We start from the raw sequence: 21183 nt of genomic DNA, 5'->3' as shown, positions 1-21183 counted from the left end.
GCTCTTGAAAACTTCATTCATAACTGACAGATCCTCTAGGATCTAACATGTCTAACATTTTGTTCTTGAAAGATTTGAAAGGGTGTTCCCTTATTCCCCCACAAACCTGAATACCTACTCCAGGACACAGAAAATGTGGAGGAGTCTCCTAATGCAAGAAATACACCACTGATACTTTTTAGGTCTGGTAACTCATTCACATATGTAATACACTGCAGAAGTCACTGGACAGATCCCAGATGTGCTGTCCCTCAGCAGGTGCATCTCCACCCTGTGTATTTCTGGTGTAGATTGCTTCACCCATACAAACAGTTTCATTGAACCACAGAGAGGCTAAGGACCGTCAAAAGATTGTCTGGTCCAACCTTTTGTGTGGAAGACAGCCCTGATGAGATTATCTAGCACCCAAATGCAAAACCAACCCTCTAATTACGGGGATCCCCCCCTGTTCTTGGGGAGGTTGTTCCACTGAATGATTGATCTCACTGTAAAAAATTTACAGTGAGATCAATCATCAATCATAAAATTTTCTGAGACTGAGATGAAAATTTTGATCAAATCTTTTGCCAAGAGTTCCTAACAAATAGCCACAGTGAAAGTGCTTTGATACTTCTTCCTTTTTTGAGAACTGCTGCTCTGATGAGCTTGTAGTTGGGCTCTTCTTTACAGGTCACTCACCCTAAGTGGCCTTTCCATAAAAGACAAGTTTGTTCACCTTCTCACTTGTTTTAAAATACAACAGATCAGGTCCCTGCTGCAGCTGCCTGCAGAACACCAGGGAAGCAGGTGAAATGCAAAACCCCAGCAAGGATGGAGTGGAAAAAGAAGAACTCCTGTTTTCAGGCAGGGGGAGAAGCTTAGATGAGTTAAGCCGCTTACGCAGCCGCACACTCAATAGGCCAGGCCTTCATTTCACTGCTGCCCACAGCTCTGACAACCAACAGCAGCAAACAGCAAATACAAGAGTGAGTCCATTCCACTCCTGATACTCAGAAGTGCTCAGCAGCATTGAAATAAAATATCACAGACTGCCCTCTTTTCAGCTGCCACAGGAGAAATCTATAGGAAAACCAGCAGGAGATTTAACTAATTCTGACACTGAAACCTCATTTAACCTTTCCAATTCCCAATAGCCATGAGAACGGAGACTAGGGACAGAAAGACAAACAGAAAATTGTTTCTCCTCCCAGGTTTATTTAGTAAATAGTAAGAGTTACAACCTGCAAAAAAAAAAAAAAGCTGAAGAATAAACACAAGGTCAGTAAACAACTCACTGACAAACCTGGAGAAACAGCCAGGTGCAAAAGTTCACATGTCTGTTGAAGCCACCACTTATGAGTTTTCCTGCAAGGATTCCATAAACTGCCTTCAGACCAATGAGCTAACAGATTCACACCTTCTGAGCCATTCTTCAATGTCAAGCAGGAAACATTTACAAATACAGCTTATTGCAATAAATATTACAGTTTAGACAGTTATGTTAAATGGTTAATTTAGTGATTTGGATTTTAATGAAGAATTACTGTAATCTTGAAACTGGTCCATCCATTGTTATACTACAAGAAAACAAAGAGCTCAGCAAAACAGGAATATCCAGAATTACCACAATTCTTGGTGTAAACAAACAAACAAGCAAAAACTCACCCACCCTGAAGTTCTTGCTAATATAGATTTTCTGCAGTTTCAGGTGACAAAATGAATACTTCACTGGGATTAAGTTTTATGTATGACAAATTACTTCCATCCTATGCTTCACATGGTGCCTCTGGATTTTAGCATCACTTAATTCGACCACTCTTGGAATAATCTTATTGGAACAGACTGACCACCAAGATGAAAAACTGGAAGTATGTTGAGTGTGTGATCTTCCAATATGAGATGCCAGCTTTCAAAAGTAATTTCAGAAGCAACATGAGAAGGCTGATTCAAACACTTCAAATGAAACACCCCACTGAGCAGGTAAAAATGTGTAAAATGCAAGGGATCTCAAAGATCTTTCCAGATGCAACTACAGGATAGTCTGTCTCTCCCTCATGCAAAGGTATCTGTGGTCAAAAAAAGTATTCTATTTGCACAAAGCAGCATTCCTGGTTTGAAAATGGGCAACACTTCTTGTGCTACTACAAGGTGCATGTCTCAGCCCTGGATGCTAACTCCAGTATAGTGGGCTGCGCAAATGTATTTCTTGTCTGATTTTATAAATGTAGTTCTGAACAGAGGCCTAACTTTTATTCAAAGCTGAAGTTATTTTACATAGTGATTATGTATTATTAAAAATAAGCAACAGCCTGAAATAGGCACAAAAGAGCTCTCAACAGATGTGTTTTCTTAGCAAGCCAAAATCCATGATGTGATTTTAAGTGGTTAGCATGGAATTTCTTTATCTGTCAAGGCTTTGTTTTTGAAATGTAGCTATTCTAATAACAGTATTCAGCAACCTTGATTAAAACACTGATGATTTGATAATCAGCACCATCAAAAGTGTCAGCAAGAAAAGAATGGGTTAAGTGTATTTCACACAAATGTGTATCAAATTTTACTTAACAAGAATCAGTAAGACAAGCAAAGGTAAACAAGGAAAGGTCTGGGTATGGCCAGATTAGATTTTAAAAGGTCAAATAGTTACCAACGTCGGAACTCAGCTGGCAGGAGAACAGAGGAGACATTAGGTCATTCTGGCCACTCCTTTGCCAGCTCTGTAGGGTTCTCCACTGCACACTGCAAGTGCTTTTGTTTATAAGGTGGAAGAGGAGAGGAAGCAATGGTGGGGGCGAGAAAGTAGATTGTCTTTGGAGGCTGAAGCAAAACAACCATTAAAGAAACATCAGCCAGACCAGAGAGCATCCTGGAAACACAGCTGATGGGAAGTCATGAAAGAGAGAGATGAAAATGAGCAACAATATTCAGGATTGAGCTGACAAACTGAAAGCAAAAGCTCTTAACAGGATGGTGCCAGAAAATTAGAACTTTTGCCTACAGGAATCTGGTGTAATTTGTTGAGTAAATGGGAAGAAATGACACATATAAGAATGGAAGAGGGAAGCAGAGGGGCAAAATGGGGTCATTTTCCCCCAGTACTCATACATGTGCTACCAACCACATCTCTTGTCCTTTGCCTGTCCAGCTGTTTCTACAGGCCAGGTAAGAGCCAAAAACAAGTCAGAGGAGTCTTTGTTTTTAACCTGATTGGTCCTGTGATCTGCCTCACCAAAAGAATATGGAAATTTGACTATCACAAGTGAGGGAGGTCACAGAGGCAGGCAGAACAAAGTGATGGACAAGAGGATCACAGGAAAAGGGAGCTGTTTAAAATGACAGAGCAAACAAAAATGGTTCACACTGCTGTAGTCTAAAATTAGCACAGTTCTGAAGTATATTTTATCCTGCTTTTGCCACAGAATTTATTCATGGCTCTAGATAAATAACGTAAAAATGCTGTTCCAATGTGGACACGAACTACATACATTTTATTTTAGGGATGCATCTCCCAAAATCTGACTGCTTGATTTGCAAAATCAGAATAGGTTTAGAACAGACATTCAATTTATTTGCACCTGTGCAACTAAACATAAATGAGGACAACTGAATTCAATACCCTGAAAAAAATCAGATCCTACCTGGACCAGATTTGGTCTCCACAGTTTTATCTTTCACTCTTCACGTGGAATGGGAGGATGATTTCCTTGTTTTAGGAGAGTTTTCTCAATTAAGGGGAGAATTAGTTGAGTACTGAGATACTAAGCTGATAAGCACAACAGAAGACACAAGGAAATTTGTAATTCCATAGTCAAAGCAGAATTTGATGCAGATTTGAGTCACATCAAGAAAACATCTTGACATCATACAACCAAAGTAAGGAGGATGAGACCAAAACACTTCCTGAGTACAACAGGATTTTTTTATGCAAGAAACAATATGTTTTTACTTAATAGAAAACTGTAGCTTGTTCTAGATGTATGAAGAGACTGAGTTAAAGCCAACTTCAAAACTTCAGTTCTCTATTTGTGTTTCTGGAATGACACTATGAGTACAGTTATTCTGTGTGTGCCTATCCACTTCTCTCAAAAGAAAACTGATAATCAAGTTATAATCTCAACACCTGCATGTGTTACAACCAGATGCAATGTTTTGCTCTTTTGAGTACACTAGTTGGACACAAATTTCTGGATGAACTTGTGTGAGAAAAGGATAATCCAAGTTTCACCCAGGCATTTCCTGATATTTGCTAGTTCCAAGAATGCAGAGTTACTCATGATGCCAGGTTCCAGCCTAATCTGTTCCAGAAAACGAAGTTTTCTAGTCTAAAAGAAGTTAAAGTGAGATGGCTGAAAATGAACAGATAAGTAAAAATCTCACTCCTGTTTCCATGAAATACTCTTACACACAAGTTCCCTGTCCCCTCTTCCCTGATTCTAATCTCACTGCCCTGGTTCAGCAAGAACTACTCTTGCAACCTCAGTCACCTTTACTAGGTAAGTCTCCTCAGACTGCTCATCACCTCTTGCACTTGTAAACCTCCTCCACACGGCTTTATCTATGGCACTCCCTCTGTTCAACAAAAGGGCCAGAATGTTCAACCTCCCAGTTGCACAATCCCTTCGCACAGGTGTGTGTGTCCGTGTGCACAACACACAGGTGTACATTAAAAAACAGGGCTTCTACACGCATACCTAATCATTTATGTACAACTAAAAAACTCTTTTCCTCCCAACCACATTTCCTTGTGCCAGTATAAGCATCCCTATGGCAGTAAAGGTAAACAGACATGATTACTAACTGGGTTAATCAGAAAAAGTGTTTAAAAGGTCAGTTTGAATATAATGTCCGTGCCACTCCCTGCCCCTGCTGTATCAACAGTGGTGCCAGCACGGGGAGAAGATGGCAAAGGAGGCGTTAATGAGCAGAAAAAGTACAATTAGGGTTTTTTTTTTCAGGCACAGTCAATAGTAATAATAAATTGAAGGTCTTGATTTTAATCTAGAACACCAACATCTACATAACTGTCCCTCTTCCCATCACAACATTTTCTATGAGAACTTGAAATTCTTCTAAGTGTTGAAATTCTTTCAAGTGTTTTCCTGTGCTTACAGTCTTCTTCCTTTTACTCACTGGCTCCATTCCTCTCTGTTTTGTTCCCAACAAGCCCAGTCACCGCCGGCTCTCTCACTCCCCAACCAATGCAACACTGAATCCCCGCTTCAACTGTGGTAGCACTGAGGCTCCCTCTGCCCCTCCTGTTTCCTGCGGATGAATTGTTCCCTTGCCAGCACCAGGCCTAGGAAAAGTCCCCCAGAGCCCGAAGTGTCGGCTCATTCCCACACACACCTTCCCAGCCCAGCAGCCACAGCCGGAGCCGCAACCGCCTGTCCAGCACAGACCTCTGAGCGACCCAGTGGAAAAAACTTCTGACAGAATACGAGAGCCTCGGATGGCTGCGAGTTTGTTTTGGGGGATGGTGTTTTTTAAAACTTCGGAGAAAAACGCATCGGCTGCCTATTTTGGAGAGAGTCGCTAAGCCCTTCCAAAAGAGAAATCCCGCAGGATTCTTCCTTTGTTCAATACACTCCACACATTTGCTCCCCCGGCTTAACTGGAAACGGCATTAACCCACGGAGAGGACTTTAGCGGGAGGCTGCCGGCCGCCGGAGGGCGGCGAGGGACGGAGGGCAGCGGGGCGCGTTCCACCCTCGCTCCCCTCGGGGGTCCCCGTGCAGGACCCCCGCCCCGGGCGCTCCCTGCGGGCACCGCTCCCGCCGTGCCCGCGCTGGCAGCCCCTTGCCCCCGGCGGCCCCCGCCCGCACCCCGCGCTGTCCGCACTCTCCGCCTCAGCCCGCTCCTCTCCCGCACTGCCCGCACGCACCGTTGCTGCCCGCACTGCCCGCACTCTCCGCCCCAGCCCGCACTTCACCCGCACTCACCGCCGCCGCCCGGGTGCGGAGCAGGGCCAGCGCTGCCACCCCGCGCTGCCCCAACGCCCGCTGCGCGCTCGGCGGAGCAGGCGGCGCCTCCACGCATGCGCCCGGCAGCCCGAGGGCGGCTGTGAGGCGGGGAGAGGCTGAGGGCGACCCGGCGCGCCCGCCCGTGTCCCGCTGCTCATTGTCCCGGTATCCTTGTTCAGAGCTGGCCCGGGCATCAGGGGCCCCGCAGGGTGACCATCGGCCTCCTCCCCGGGGCAGGGTGATCCTTTCAGCCATCCCCCGATCGAGAGCTCCACGCGGTAGCAGCCCTGGGTTCAGCACTCCCCGGGCACGCGGGCGCGGCCGCCGTGGCCTCACCGAGCCTCACCGCCTTGGTGTTTCCAGTCTTAAAGTTTGTATCGGTTTGTATCCCGGAATTACAGACTCAGTTGGGTTGGAAAAGACCTCTGAGATCATCGAGTCCAAGCTCTGACTGAACACGACCCTGTCAACCAGACCGTGGCCACGTCCTGTCTTTCCTTTAACACCTCCAGGGACTCTAACTTCACCATCTCCCGGGGCAGCGTGTTCCAATATTTAATTACCATTTCTGTGAAGAAATTTCTCACAGTATCCAACTTGTATAGACAGATGCAGTCTTTTCTTTTAGGGAAGCCACAGACACACACATACACGCTGGTGATTCTGATCTTTGATGGAGACCTAGAAATGGTGCCACGAGTAATGATTTTGCCCTTTCTTGTTCCCAAGAGTGGCTGAATGGAGCTGTGGGGTTCATTGCCCAGAGTTCTGAGCCTTAGAGTGCTCTCAGACCTCACCCCCAGAGGGTGCATTTCAGGAACCCTGAAACATCATGTTCTACATTAAAAAGTAAAGATTGGCTGGCTTTTTTGCACTGTCCAGAATTAATCTGAAACCAGAGAGTTTGATAGCTTAATTTTGTTTGTGGCTGGTACCTTCATTTTCACCTCTATGACTTTTAATGGATGTGTTTGGAAAGAAGATGAAGGTCCTCAGAAAATTCACAACAAATTAATAATCCCTACCTGACTTCAAAGGTGCTGTTTTCAGTGGTGCCGTGGCCTGATTATAAATGACTTAGGAACAATCTACAAAAAATAACAGCTTGGCTTGCCAGAAGAGAGATTGAGGTCTAAATGGTGTGGAGCGTAAAATACCATTTATTCCATGAAAATGAAATTGAAGTTCCCTATAAATATGCAGTGAGCTTTTTTTTTTTTTTTTTTTAAGTTTACTTTGCTGCTGTCTTCCGATTCAATGAATATGAAGAATATGAATATGAATTTTTGTGGCTCGAATTTTTGGTGGGTTTCTATGCTGTATACCAGACCTTTTAAACTTTATTTTATATTAAGAGACAGCTGACAATGAGCAGAAAATGAATGAGGTAGCACTACAGTCACAGAGAAGATGAGGGAATGGAAAGACGACACACAGTTTGCAATAGTTCAGGCCATGTCTCAGCTTCTTTAATCAACCTTGATGTACAATAATATGTATGTTAGTTGAGAACTGACTCTGAGACCATCAGGTTTTAAACAAAAGAAATTACATTAGTGTGTCTGACAGTTCTTTGACAGAATTATCTACAAACTTCAATGCCTTGAATCAATGGGAGACAAAATACTTCTGCTCTTTGAAAGTTTGTTGAGGCCCTGACAACAAATGGTCAGCAGTGACCATGGAGGGAGGCACACACCATCAGAGGCTCTTTCCAAGAGAATGGAATTTGCATCTGCTTTTCTTTGGAAGACAGGGAGGTTTCCTGTAATAATTTACAAATACTTGCTAGGAGTTGTTTGCATTTGCAGTATTCAACCATATCTGTTTAACTTAAGAGCAGGTGGTTGGGAAATAACCAGGAAAAGCAATAGATGAAAAAATTCTCTCTAAGGGTCACGAGACAATATTTAACTTAATAATTATGCAGCACTTTCTTCCTAGATTCCAGGTGCATTGCACTGTTTGTTTGTGAAGGCTTAGGGCCAAAAATCAAAAGGGCAATGAAAATGTTAGAAAACACTGGGAATAGAGGACAAGAAATGTCACAGCTGTATTGGAAGAGAGAAACTGGCATTGAGCCTGCTGAAAGGAGGGGAGGCATGAAAACAGACCAGCACTTGAGTAGAACTCATTGGGGAACCTTAGTGTTGCTAGTTTTTAAGGATACAGTTTAATAAAATTTGAACTACTTGTCCAAGGTGGAATTTCTGAACAGAGAGAAGCCCATTAGTATGGATAATAGTTTTGCTGTATTAGTACTTCCCTTGGATTTTTGAAAATGAGTCCAAATCCCGACTCTTCTACTTTATATACGTGGGAGGAACATTTGGGTTCCACTTCTTGGAGGTGTTACTCCATATAAATACTTAAACATCCATGAGAACAGCAGCAGCAAAACCACTGGCAGGCTCTAACATCCTGTTGCTGAGGGTACACTCAAAGGCTTTGTCTGTGACATTAATGAAGATATCAAATCACACTGGCCCCGAAACTGACCCCTGAGGAACACCACTTGTCACTGATGTCATTGGGACTCTGAGCCACCGATCACTGTTCTCTGGGTGTGACCATCCAACCACTTTCTTATCCATCTAACAGCCCACCCTTCAAATCCATCTCGCTCCAATTTAGAGAGTTTGAATGACTCTCAGTTTTCACATTTTAAACCTCATTTCTTTCCCAGATTCTGTCATGGTGCAGAAATAATTTTAACATCATTAATATTAAAATATAATTTTTAGGTCAAATCTGCTTTCATCTCTGCGAGTAAATAGTCATTTGATTTTGAAAAGATTGTCATTGACAGTTACACATTTGCTTCTAACTCCAGGGTACCTTCAGGGGTCCACTCTTAAAACATGAAGAAATAGATACAAAAGTGAGGATTCAGACAGACTTTTCTGGGGTGAAAAAATTTTTATTATAATGCAGCCCAGGACCAGGACAAAGAGTGGGAGAAACAAGGTTTTGTCTGAAAATAGATGAAAGTTCAAAAGCTATTGCAGTAAAAGAACTGACAGGACTTAAAAAATGGAAGGAAGCAGAATTGTGTCCCAGCACAATAGCTGGGATACTCTACTTTTTTTTCTAGAAAAACATATTGTTGTATTTACCCTAAATTTAGGCACAGAGTACACGTATAAAGGAAGTGTGCCTTACAAAATCTCCTCATTTTTTGTGTGAGCAATATGTTAAGAGTAAAGATACTTACAGAACTTGCTTGAAATGGGCCAAGGTGGAAATTAATATAAAATTAATATAAAGTGTGATTTACTGCCAAGGATTATTATGAGTGCTGCCTTTCAAACTCCCATATGAGTTTTCCTGTTGATGCTGTGCATTATGTTTGCACAGCTAATGTGTACCCTGCACTAGACCATTTCTCAGGATATCACACTTTTCACATGAATGTAACTGGTTTATTGTTTCTTTGCCATCAAACAAAGCAAACAAATATTAAGCCAAGAGGCTTCTAAAGTGCTGTGTCACATGCAGATCCAATGTCCTCACTACTTGGTATTTCCTGCTCTGGGTTTTTTTCTCTTCTGACAGATGAAGAAGTTCAGCACTGAAGGGGTTAGTCTGATGACAAGAAAACAGCATAGATTTTCTGTCCTCCTTTTATCCCTTCATTTTGCCATCCAGTTTTGAAACTTCTGACGTTTCAATGCAAGAATGCAGGATGCAAAGAAACAGTGACTGCTGTGGGGAACTGATGATATTTTCCAGCATATTCACTTCCCCCCTCCAGTCCCTCTGCCCTGGGATCTGGACTGGAGCAGGATCCTCTCGGCCACATAGGGTAAATCAGCTGGGGTTTAGAGCCCATTAAAGATCCCTTTTAGTCAGGGGGGGAGCTGCTCCCTGGTGAGTGATGTTCTCTATGCCTCCTCATGACCCCAATGCTGCTGCTGCACCCAGCAGCTCCTGCTGCACTCTGGGAACTTAACAGCACACACACAACTTCTACACTCTTGGGCTGTTTTCAAGTGCATTTAAATATCACTGTGTAATACATTAACTTGATTCAAATATTTTGGATTTTTTAATAATCCTTCATTATTCCAGCAAAGCAACATAGGAATGTTTAGTTTTCTGAATGACTGCTCACATCTAAAGGGCTTTGTTCCTTCAAAAATTAATTTATGATTCGCTCCACTCCCTCCCCAAACATTGACAGGATTTGATGTATGTTCCAGTTGTTTTGTGAATTGCTCAAAAGGCACCATTTTGCATCTGTGAAGGTGTTCACATGAATCACTGTAGATCATACAAGTGTGCAATTGATCTGAGCCAAATATTACAAAGTAATTGCAAACTTACTTCTGTTCTGTAACTTTATTATGAAGAGAAAGCTGCATAAAAGTCCTATGCCATTGTTTTTACAATGCATATTTTAGTTTGATGGGTAGCCTCCATATGGCACCTGGGAAACTGCCATGATTATTTTTTGGATCCTGATTAATCCTGTATCTCACAATTTCTTCTGTGCTGAGAAAAAAAAAAACACAACAGGAAAAAGAAAAACAAACAAATAGAAATATTTAAGAACAAGCTAGGTCTTCCAACTGTACAGTTCTTCCCTACAGATTAGCAACCACAAGCCCCCAGTATGACATGAACTGCAAGTTATTTAAGACAACTGTTGACCTTGGAACTGAAGATTATGTGCCCAGATCCTGGCTGGGGCAACAGAATAAGCAACTTCCTAATCAGGGCTTGCAAGTAGCTTTGTTTCTCACTGAATAAAAATGTTAAAACACTCAGAATATTCTTAAAATCTAGAAAAAAACCAAATAGCTGATGAAATAATACCATCCTAAAAAGAGAGTCTGAAAACTGTTAGGGAAATCCCAGTTCTCATGATATTTGTGGAAATAAGTGATTTGGATTCACTGCTAAACTCTGCCCTGTGACTTTGGAATGTATTTCCATACTTTTAAGAGAATAAGAGTAGGAAATAGATTAGTGACTTTTTATTTTAAAACCCTGTGCAAAGCCCATTTGATATAAAAAATAAATATGCAACTACATTTAATAGGTTGTTCTAGCTATCTCAACATCCCAAGCACATCACAAGCAACTCAGATTTCCCTTCTGTGGTTTATAGTGTCTTTCCAGAACATCTCAACAAAATAGAACCCTTGCTACATCTTAAAGTCTGTTCTGCTGTTGACATTATAAAGCTGATACACACATTTAGGGACAAGGCAAGCATATACAAAAAGAGCGAGTATCCCAAATATAAAAGACAACAAAAATGTGACTGGAAATTGACTTATTTGGTTTGTTACTTCATGCTGTTAGAATTCCACTGACATGATCTTATAAAATGCAGACCTTTGTGCTTTCTGATTGTAAATAAATGTCTAAAGAGAAGGACATTAATTCTGTATGGTCCTCAAGTACATATCTTGAATTTCCTCACAACAAAACACAGACAAAATCTTCTGTTGTGCTATATTGCTGTTAATTGAGAGATGTGATTTAAAGGCCCCAGTTCTTTTCTGGTCTCTTCAGGTGAGTGACTGACAGACCAGATGGGTGTCCTGCAACTCAGAGGGACTTTGGCAGGCTGGAGGGAAGGATCAGCAGAAGTTTCATGGAGCTGAACAATGGGAAGTTAACAATTCCTGCCCCTGGGGAAGAATTACCCTGAACAGCTGACCTCCTGGAAAGCATCTTGGCAGAAAAGCATCTGAGAGTCCTGCTGATCATCTGCCATGCAGAGCAGGATGTTTTGCCCTTGTGGCAAAACATCCTGCTCTGCATCAGGCAGAGTGTCCACAGCAGGTGGTGGAGGGTGATCCTTCCCTCTGCTGAGCCCTGGTGAGACACAACTGAAGAAGGGCCATGGAGATAAATGAGGGCCTGGAGAGGCTGGGAGAGTTGGGACCACTCAGCCTGGAGAAGAAAATGCTCAGGAGGATCTTATCCATGGGTACAAATATCCAATGGGGTGTTTTTCCCCTAGAGGACAAAGCCAGACTCCTGTCAGATGTGCCTGGGGATGGGACAAAAGGCAAAGGTGTGAACTGAAATACAGGAAATTTCATTTAATTTCTTTTTGGTTTTTTTTTTTTTTTTTGTAATGAGGGTCAAACACTAGAACAGGCTGCCCAGAGAAACTCTGGAGGCTCAATCTTTGAGATATTAAAAGTCTGTTTGGACATGACTTTGACCAACCTGCTCTGAGCAGGGTTTTGGACTAGATCTCCAGCATCACCTCCCTGCATCAGCTGGTTTGTGCCTATTTCTCCAGACCATCTCCATGCAAATGTGAGTTTTGCAAGGGTTAGGAAAATAGCAGTGGGCTGGGCCAGGTCCTGTGTTTTGAACCAAGTTGGATGACCCAAGTTAGAAACATGTTGGGGAGTGAGAGGCATCCCATGGACTGTGCCCAGGCCTGCATGGAATCACAAGGATTGAGCTTCTGTATCAGCATCAGTGGTGTAAACATTCACCTTTGGCTTATCCTGCTTAGCACTGCAAAGAGCAAGTGACTTTCATGTGTTCTTTCTCTGCTTTGAAATGTCTTAACTGTTGTTTCTGGATAGTCAGGGGGATTTATGGGTTGACCCTGGGGGATTATTGCAGTTTCAGTACAGCTTATTTCTACATAGCTAACAGCATATTAGCTAATAACTGATGGGTGCTCAGGAGCAGGAGGAAAGGTTGTATAATCTTCAAGCTAAAGATGCACCCTTCTCACCTTGTTTTAATTTTGCAATATCCAGAAACCCTGAGAAAGGTCATTCTTTTTTCACTGGAGCTGGACCCAATGGTCAGTGCTACAAGCTGTTCTGACAAGCATTCCACAGTTTGCATCTCCAAAATTGATTCAGAAAACTGGTCAGAAACCACCTTAACAAAACCATGAACTCTTAAAGACAAAAAAAAAAAAAATTGTACAGAAGTAGGAAACTCTGTCAGATGAGTGAAGATGAGTATGAAAAAAAAAATGGTGTGTGTGAGGAATCTAACCAAAAGGTTATAGAGCAGCAATATGCAGAGTGCAAACAACAAAAAATATAACCATGTTAATTGTTAAAAACGAGAGCAGGCTCCTGGTACTGAGGTGATTTCAGCATTTATTATAAGAAAAAGAAAGGCCTAAAGCGTGGGGCCTGTGGGCCGAGTAGGAGCTCTCCCGCCGAGGATGCTGCAGGGCTGGCGCTGGGTTTTCTTCTCAGCAGCGATGGCCCTGATGTCCCAGGTGGAGCAGCACAGCTTCCCTGGGTCAGATGCCCCTTTTTATCCTGTTTTTTGTCCCTCTGGATTGGTTTTTTTTTTGGATCCTTCATTTGCATGAAGGTTTAAGGTGCTTGATTGGCCATTACAGTTCTGTCCAGGCTGGCTGATTTCGCTTGGGGGGTGCTGCACTTTGCTGAGGTGGGCAATAGTACTGCTGAGTACCACATTTCTTAGAACTACCCTTTTAACCCCTTTTACAATATAATAACCAAATTAACAGTACATGCTTAACGATCTATCAACTATTTTGCAACAGTTGCTAACCTATTTTTAACATTAATAATTAGAGGAAGATTTGGGAATGGTTTCTCTACTATTTAGTCAGAGGGAAGAGCAAGAGAGGCCTGAAGAGCAGTGACCAAAATTTCAATATCACAAAAGTTTCTTGTGTATTTGTCTGTTGTCCTGGTCTATTCAGAGAGCAATAAAATGAAAAAAAAAAAACCCCAACCAACAACTATTACCTTGTTAGATAATATATGGAGAAATATATGGAGTCTTGCTAAACTGAAAAAAATAGAAAGTGAGGTTATACCGGAACAAATGAAAAGTAGTATATTGGGCAGTTTACATACATATATTTTATATGTGAACTCAAACTACTTTCCAGGCATAGATGAGCATTCAGAAGCCCTGAATTACACAGGCTGTTCGGACATCTTTTTGTAATGCCTATTGTGGCACTATAATAAAAGAAAGCTATGAAGATACTGGAAAGCATCCAAAGAAGGGCATGAGGATGGTGAAGGGCCTTGAGGAGAAGTTGTATGAGGAGCAGCTGAGGTCCCTTGGTCTGTTTAGCCAGGAGGAGACTGAGGGGAGACCTCACTGCACTTACAGCTTGAGAGGAACAGGAGGGGCAGGCACTGATCTCTGCTCTGTGGTGACAGTGACAAGACCCAAGGGAATGTCCTGAAGTTGCGTCAGGGGAGGTTTGGGTTGGATGTCAGGAAAAGATTCTTCACCCAGAGGGTGGTTGGGCACTGGAACAGGCTCCCCAGAGTGGTCACAGCCCAAACATGGCAGAGCCCAATGACTGTTGGAACAATGCTCTCAGGCACACTATGTGACTCTTGGGGCTGTTCTATGCAGGGCCAGGGGTTGGACTTGATTGGGTTCCTTCCAACTCAGGATATTTTATGATTCTGCGAGGTATCCCTGATAAGACTGCTTACCTGTAAGAAGAAAGGTCTCCCCAGAGTGAATGAAGAAAACCCCAGCACTCTCTTTAATGCCACTGCCTTGTGTAATGAGGTGTTCAGAGCAGGAAGGGGAAAAAACAGTTCTGTTATAAAGCCATGTAGTGTTCTGTCTTTAGCTGTTGTTTTGTGCAGTCCCAATGAATTAGATACCAAATAAACTTTATGAACAGCTTCTGCTTCTGTTTTCTCTTTGGGGGCTCTGAGATTTCCAGTACAGCTTCCTGCCAAGAAATGGACTTTGTGGACCTGGAGCAATTCCACTGGCAGCATTCAAAAGGAGCAGCTGCATTTTTCCCAACCCTTTGGTGTTACACATCATTCCCCCAGTGCAACTTTGGTGGTTTACTGTAGCACTTTTCTTATCTGTTGTGGTGCCAAGGGAAACAAGTTTTTATAAACATTCATTGGCAATTTTGTCCAAACACGTTTTATTTTGCTTTCCAGCCCTCCAGCAGAATGTGTGTTGTCAGCTGTTATATTTCAGCTGAGGTGGCCCTTGCCAGCTCAGGGCTAGTAAAATATCAAAATTTTTTCATGAAAAGAGAAGTGCTATCATGGTCTTCATAGTTAGCAACAGTATTTTATCAAACATATTTGATAAGTGACAACATTTCTTGTTTCTCCAAGGAAATTTGTCACAAAACTTATGCCATTGTACATTCAGTTACTTAATAATTAATAACTAAGGAGATTTCACCAAATTCACAACATCAAAAAGAAGACCACATTTTTATCCTAATTTTTGCTAACAGAACACTCAGAATATGTGAATATCTGATTTGAAATAGTGAGTGAACAATCAAATGTATAACAGCTTTCATATTTAGAATTTGTTTTGAAAGTCTGAAGGCAGCCCAAGTAAGCAGGAATTGAATATTTCCATAGTTGCCTTTATATAACATTATGGCCAATTTGTCAGCAATAATGCAATGCAGGGACACAAATTCATATTTGGCTTGGACAGAAACAGATTTGCATTGTTGTCTGAAATAGAGTATTTAGTATGTCCATTAAGCAAGCCACAATTGTAAAAAAAAATTCAATTTCTTGCTTTCATATTCAATTTTCATGTTAAAAATGGTTTGTATTACTATTGTGTTGTGTTGCTTTCCAGCATATGCTGATTATTAAATGAAATATTTAAAATATGCAAATAGGAAGTAATTTATTTGGCTGTTGAATACTAATTCAAAGTCAATGAATTTTTCCTTAGGTTTGACTCTTTTGAAATTCATAAGAATGTTTGTATTACCTGCTTTAGATTATATAAAACATCTTTGATTTCTTCTGGGAGCTCTTTATGAATTTATATTGTAGCTGCATTTGACTAATGATTTCCGTTCAAGTCATGCAAATCATGAGTGCTGAAAACTATCAGATTAAAATTCATATTATTCAAGATAAAGATTTGTTTCAGAAGGCTTCTGAAGGTATTGCAATGGAAGATGTTGACTATATCTCTTTTCATCATTTATCCCTATGTTCACTTTGTGCCATGCAATATGAATGTCAATATCTACAAAATGATCTGTTTTTCCTCATCTGTCTTTGGATTTTACACACATACAGACAGAAAGTTGTTGGATTTAATTAATTTTTGATGTGCACCACCTCAGGACCTCACCAATCCTGGCATCAGTGAATTTTTAGTGACTAACCTTGTGGAAATGAACTCTGCATTGGCATCAATAGACTTAGCAGACACAGAAGTGACAAAGGTTTTGAGAGTATTTTGTCTCCAATAACACAGAAATTACTTCAACTTAGAGGTTAGCTGTGCTACTGATGGAAGGCCCTGAGTTCTGAGAAAGCACAGAATTGTGGTTTTCTGCACATCATAGAAAATCCTCCTGCATCCCTGGTTTGTCACTTAGAGTTACACCATGGAAACTTCAGAGAAATAAATAATGCTAATCTATGTCCAGCACTGACTAATGAAATTCAGTTCAATTCAGCAGAAACATTTCTACACTCCATCAGCCTTCGTGGATAGTTTTCTGTGAAACAAAGATGGTGCATTCAGTACAGAATTTAATAAATGGGGAAGAGCTGTTACAAGGGTTTGTTCTCCCTATTATAATGTCCCTGGCAACTGAAGTCAGGACAAATTTGATTGCAACAAGAAACTCCTAATGAGTTTGCCAGGATGTTATCCTCAGCATGTCTCACTAATGAGGCTGAGAGGCTGTGATTGAGGGTGGTGTTATATTTATTCTGCACACACAGAAACATTAATAACCCTTTGGAAAGATTAAGTTCCTTCCTAGCAGTACTAATGAATGCAAAATGAGGATTTTTTTCTTCCCAAAGAAAACAAATTAAGAAACAAACACATGAAGGTTTGGTTGAAATCAGCACCAATATTTTTTCCATCCATTTGGCATTGTTTTATTCTTTTATTATTCAAAACCTAAATATTTTTTTTTCTGTTAAGATGGTGGGCTGATAAAATATCTTATTCAAATCAACAAAATTTACCAGTGGAGACCAGTGAGATTGTGGCACCACTGGAATAGGGACTGGCACCTTGGGACTGGGCTGAAATGGGACTTCTGAGCCATGGGTGGGGTTGAGGGAGGCCCTGAGGGTGCTGGGCAGGACCAGTAAGGCTTTTTAATGCACTCAGGGCTTTTATTAATAGGTTTAGGCTTTTCTTTGATGGTCAGTAGGGATCTTTTCCCAGTTGTGTTAGCTGGGTTGAACACAGTCCAAGGTTTCATCATGGCTTTTTACATGGGAATAAACTACCTTTTCCTTACTTGTTTTAGACTTTCAGGAAATCAGTGGTATGGCAAAACCTCTACAACTTGTAGTGTAGTTGTTTGTAGATATAAGTGTTAGTTGCTCTTTTCTCTATTGCATTAAATACAAAATACAAATGTGGAAGTTAAGCAAAATCTCTGAAGTCACAAAGTTGCTATGAGTGAGTCTGTCATAAAGTAAGCACATTACAGACCATGAAAGAGGGAGGAAATAACAATAGGTGATGAATTGAAAATTTGGCTTTTCAAGACTGTAGTGGATAAGCAGTAACAGATGCTGGCAAAGGGATTTTTTTGACATAGCAGAGCTCCGTGAGCTGAGGTAATGCATCACCCAATTCCATTGCAGTTGTAACTAAACAAAGATTAAAAAGAACACTATTAGGAAAAAAAATTTGCTTTAATGGATTTATAATCTTAAACATTGTGACTGATCACACAGAGTAGTCATTAGCAGGTAAATGTGCTCAGCAGTGAGAGCTACATTACCTGTGCAACAGCAGTTGGGGGAACACAACTGAGATCAGTGCAAAGGGCCCAGAAGTCAGGGAAGCAGAAGTGAGTTGGACTCTTATACTTGTGTTATAATGTTATTAGATATTTAGTTACATCACCATCCCATGCAATTTACAGAATAAGTAAGAATTATCTAAAGTGTGTTTCTTCTTGCTTTTCCATAGCTATTTACAAATTAGGCATCTAGTCTAACTGATTTGTAGGTTATCTTTCTAGTCATTGAAGGAAAGTAGTTAACCCCAGAGGGTATTCAGAAAGTTAAAATTTTCAGCAGTGTCTTCATACATTGAACCTTCCTGGGGTTTTTTGCATTTTTTTTGTTTGTTTGTTTGGTTTTTTAGTTTGTTTTTTTGTTTGTTTGTTTTTTTTTTTGTTGTTGTTTTTGTTTTTTTTTTTTTTTTTTTGTAGCCTAGAACTCTAAGATTTAAATCACTAAAATTACATGAGGTCAATGCCCTCTGAAGTGCAGAGGAGAGTTTCCGTCACTGTGTTGCCATCCCTGGCTGCACACCAAATCCAGAGGAACAGAAGGTACAAAATCTTTCTGAAATACAATCTCCCATAGATAGCATAGATGTGTGATTTGGTCAGTCTGAGGAGCTCTACAGCAATTAAGAAATATTAGGCTCTTTATGGGCTGTAATTGGTTTTATAATGAGGCTTTACAAGTATATGAAATCTGAGATATCTTTTTGTATTTACTGGACAGTTGAACAGATTTTCATGAGGTTACAAAAGATTTCTCCCTGAAAAATATTAACCCACAAATAAAAGTTGTGGTCCTGCTCTAAAACCTGGAGAAATACCCAACATCCAGTGAAAAGGCTGACAGGACTGTTTTATAGCTCAGGCAAATTAATGTAATTCCCTAGCTGTATTTTCACATATGTGTGACTAATCAGTGCTAAAATTTTTGCAAATAAGTTGCATTATGAAAGCACCAGATATGGGCAAATTTCCTCATAAGCAACTGAATTTTCCATACTCTTAAGATAAAAGCCCCAAAGTTTTTTAATAGCATATATGGCCCACTCTGTAATAAATATATTCCAGCTGCTTGTATTGTAGTGAATCCCTAAATATGCAAAGCATTGTCCCAGTAACAATGGCAGAGCTCCTAATTTTCATTATGTCCTAACTATTCAAAGAGTATTGAAAAAGTTTCAGTTTTTCTGTTCTCCAGAGTTTTAAACACCCTTCAGTCTTTTACAGGCAGATGCAAACCCATTTTCATCACACTCCAAGTCAGCTGGGAGCTCTGCTGCTGTTTCAGCACGCTGTTGAGCCCAAGCTGACATACCCTCCCAAGGTTTATTAGCTTTGCATAGCTGTGCTGGGACATGCTTTGTCTCCAGTCTCCCCTGACCTGTCTGCCTGCAGGATCTGTGTAGAGGCACCCTTGGGAAAGAAGTTTAAGAAGTGCTGCCTGTCTTGTACTCAGGGGAGGCTGCTGAGATGGTGCTTGTAATGTGAACAGTAAACTTGCTTACAGCTGTGAGATTTCTCTTTGGCAGCTCTGAGGGAGCTGGCTGCAGTCAGAAGTGCACACTGTGTGAATTCTGCTGTATTAACTCATTCTAATGGTTTCAATTTTTTTACTACCAGGCACAGTTATGCACAGTGCACAGAAACCAGATTATCAGGAAGAGTGAAAACCCATCATGGGACAGCTGTGCCCCTTTAAATCCGACAAACCAAATAACTTAAAATGGCCTTCAGAGCATGTATTATTTATTATCAGTCATATAGTCTCCCTCAGCTGTTATTCAGATTTGACCTGCACTGCAGAGTTTTGCCAGCAGTTATTTCAGCTGCAAGTGTGAAAATAATGGTGCTCCCTTGCTGATAGAACTGTGCTGCAGGAAAGACCATTTGTTGGCTTGATTAATGTTGCAGGGGAAAATAAAACAACACTCCAGTTGACAGAAACCCTCTCTTGAAGGAATTCACACTGCATCTTTACCAGGCTGCTGTACCAGTATAGCTGTGCTCAAACTGGGGTGTCCACAGAGGATCTGTAGGAGAGTTAAGCTGATAAACAATCAGAGATAAACAATCTTTAAAAGATGGTCAAAATGGAAACTAATGTAAAAGAAGGAATAATGGTTTTGCTCATTAGGCATCATAGAGAGGGTTATACATTCTGTGAAACCCTGGGTATGCTGAATTCAGTAGCAAAGGCCTTGTTCCTTGGAGGCACAGAATTAAATGCAGAATTCAGGCTGAAATTTATTCTTTGGCTCAGGCAGGCCCAACAGAACTAACCTGTTTATCTCTTCCCATTACATCCTTCTTGTTTTCCAAAAGAATCACAGTATTTAGTTCTTTAACATATTGAACTGTGATAATTATTCTTCATTTCTGTTTATTTGAATGCCAATATTCTCTCTTTCCTTATTGTTGCTTTATTAATGCATTGTTTTATCAAGACAATGGAAATCATTAGCAAAATATCCATGGAGAACTGTGAGCTTGTAGGCATGTATCATCTTCCTTATCCTTTGAGAGGTTGCTTTTAATTCAGGAAAATCTCTTAAGATTAATGGACTGAGGGAATGGGCTAAAAGTTAGATGAAGGCAGAAGAGTAAAATAAACATTCCAAGAAGAACATTGCCGTGCAGAGTGAACACAAAGAACAGAGCAGAAGTATGGAATATGCTCTGCAGAGAACTTCCCCTGAGTCCTGTCTGCAGCTCCTTGCAGTGCACTGCAGTCTTCATTAAAGCTGATTTTCTGAGCTCTAGAAAGTGTGCTTGTCTCCCTCCTGGTGCAACATGCAAAGGTTCCCTTTCTCAGTGGTTTCTGTGCACGTGTCAAGTCAGTATTTAATGCCTTCACAAAGTCCCAGGGTACTCTTTGTGTTGCTTGAGGCTCTCAGAGCCAAACCTTTAAAGTGATTAAAAAATCAAGACCAAACTCGGTTAAAGGCTGAATTTCAGTCAATTAGCTACTAAGCCAGCTGATCTCTCAGAGTGATGCAGCTCACAAATCGGAAGATAAAGCACACAGAGCTGGTAGACAGAACCCCCTCAGGGCCACACAAAGTTTTTCTTTCTTTCTGAGGAAGCCTCTTCACATGCCTATCTCCTGCCTACCCAAATCCTCAATATTGTAGTCTAAATAATAGTGATGGAAATACACTATTCAAAGGGTAGATACATGTACTGAAACCTGAAGGAAATTGGATATTTCAAGACACCCATGAAGGTCTTAATTGCTGGAAGTCTGGGTTACAGATAGAAGCTGGTTAGCTATGACAGTGATGTAGGGTTGGATTTTAATCCCCAAAAAACTCCACATTAGTTTGGAATAATTATAATAATATTTTGCCAGTTTTACTGTGTTTATATGAAATAGGAGTGGTACAATTATAATAGCTTAAGCTTTTGTCTGCTAGATTCATAATGGTATCATTAACAGCTTTTGTCTGTTAGATATAATGGTATCATATAGGTAAATACATATACCTCACTGGGTGAGTGATATATTTTATATTTCAGAGTGGT

The 21183-nt window shown here is 41.0% G+C and overlaps 1 protein-coding gene across 1 annotated transcript in view; it reads right to left on the bottom strand.

Annotated features, from left to right (window-relative positions):
• Positions 1-5879, bottom strand: part of PRRG1 (proline rich and Gla domain 1) — a 30811-nt gene extending 24932 nt beyond the window's left edge. Inside the window, exon 1 of the mRNA XM_050974446.1 lies at positions 5861-5879. The gene's annotated coding sequence lies outside the window, so the exon portion shown is untranslated. The remainder of the gene's footprint in view (positions 1-5860) is intronic.
• Positions 5880-21183: the final 15304 nt, after the last annotated feature.

This window comes from Serinus canaria, chromosome 1 (assembly GCF_022539315.1).
Source record: "Serinus canaria isolate serCan28SL12 chromosome 1, serCan2020, whole genome shotgun sequence".
Classification (NCBI taxonomy): domain Eukaryota; kingdom Metazoa; phylum Chordata; class Aves; order Passeriformes; family Fringillidae; genus Serinus; species Serinus canaria.
The sequence above is the reverse complement of the archived record's forward strand: the minus strand, read 5'-3'. Positions and strand labels throughout refer to the sequence as shown.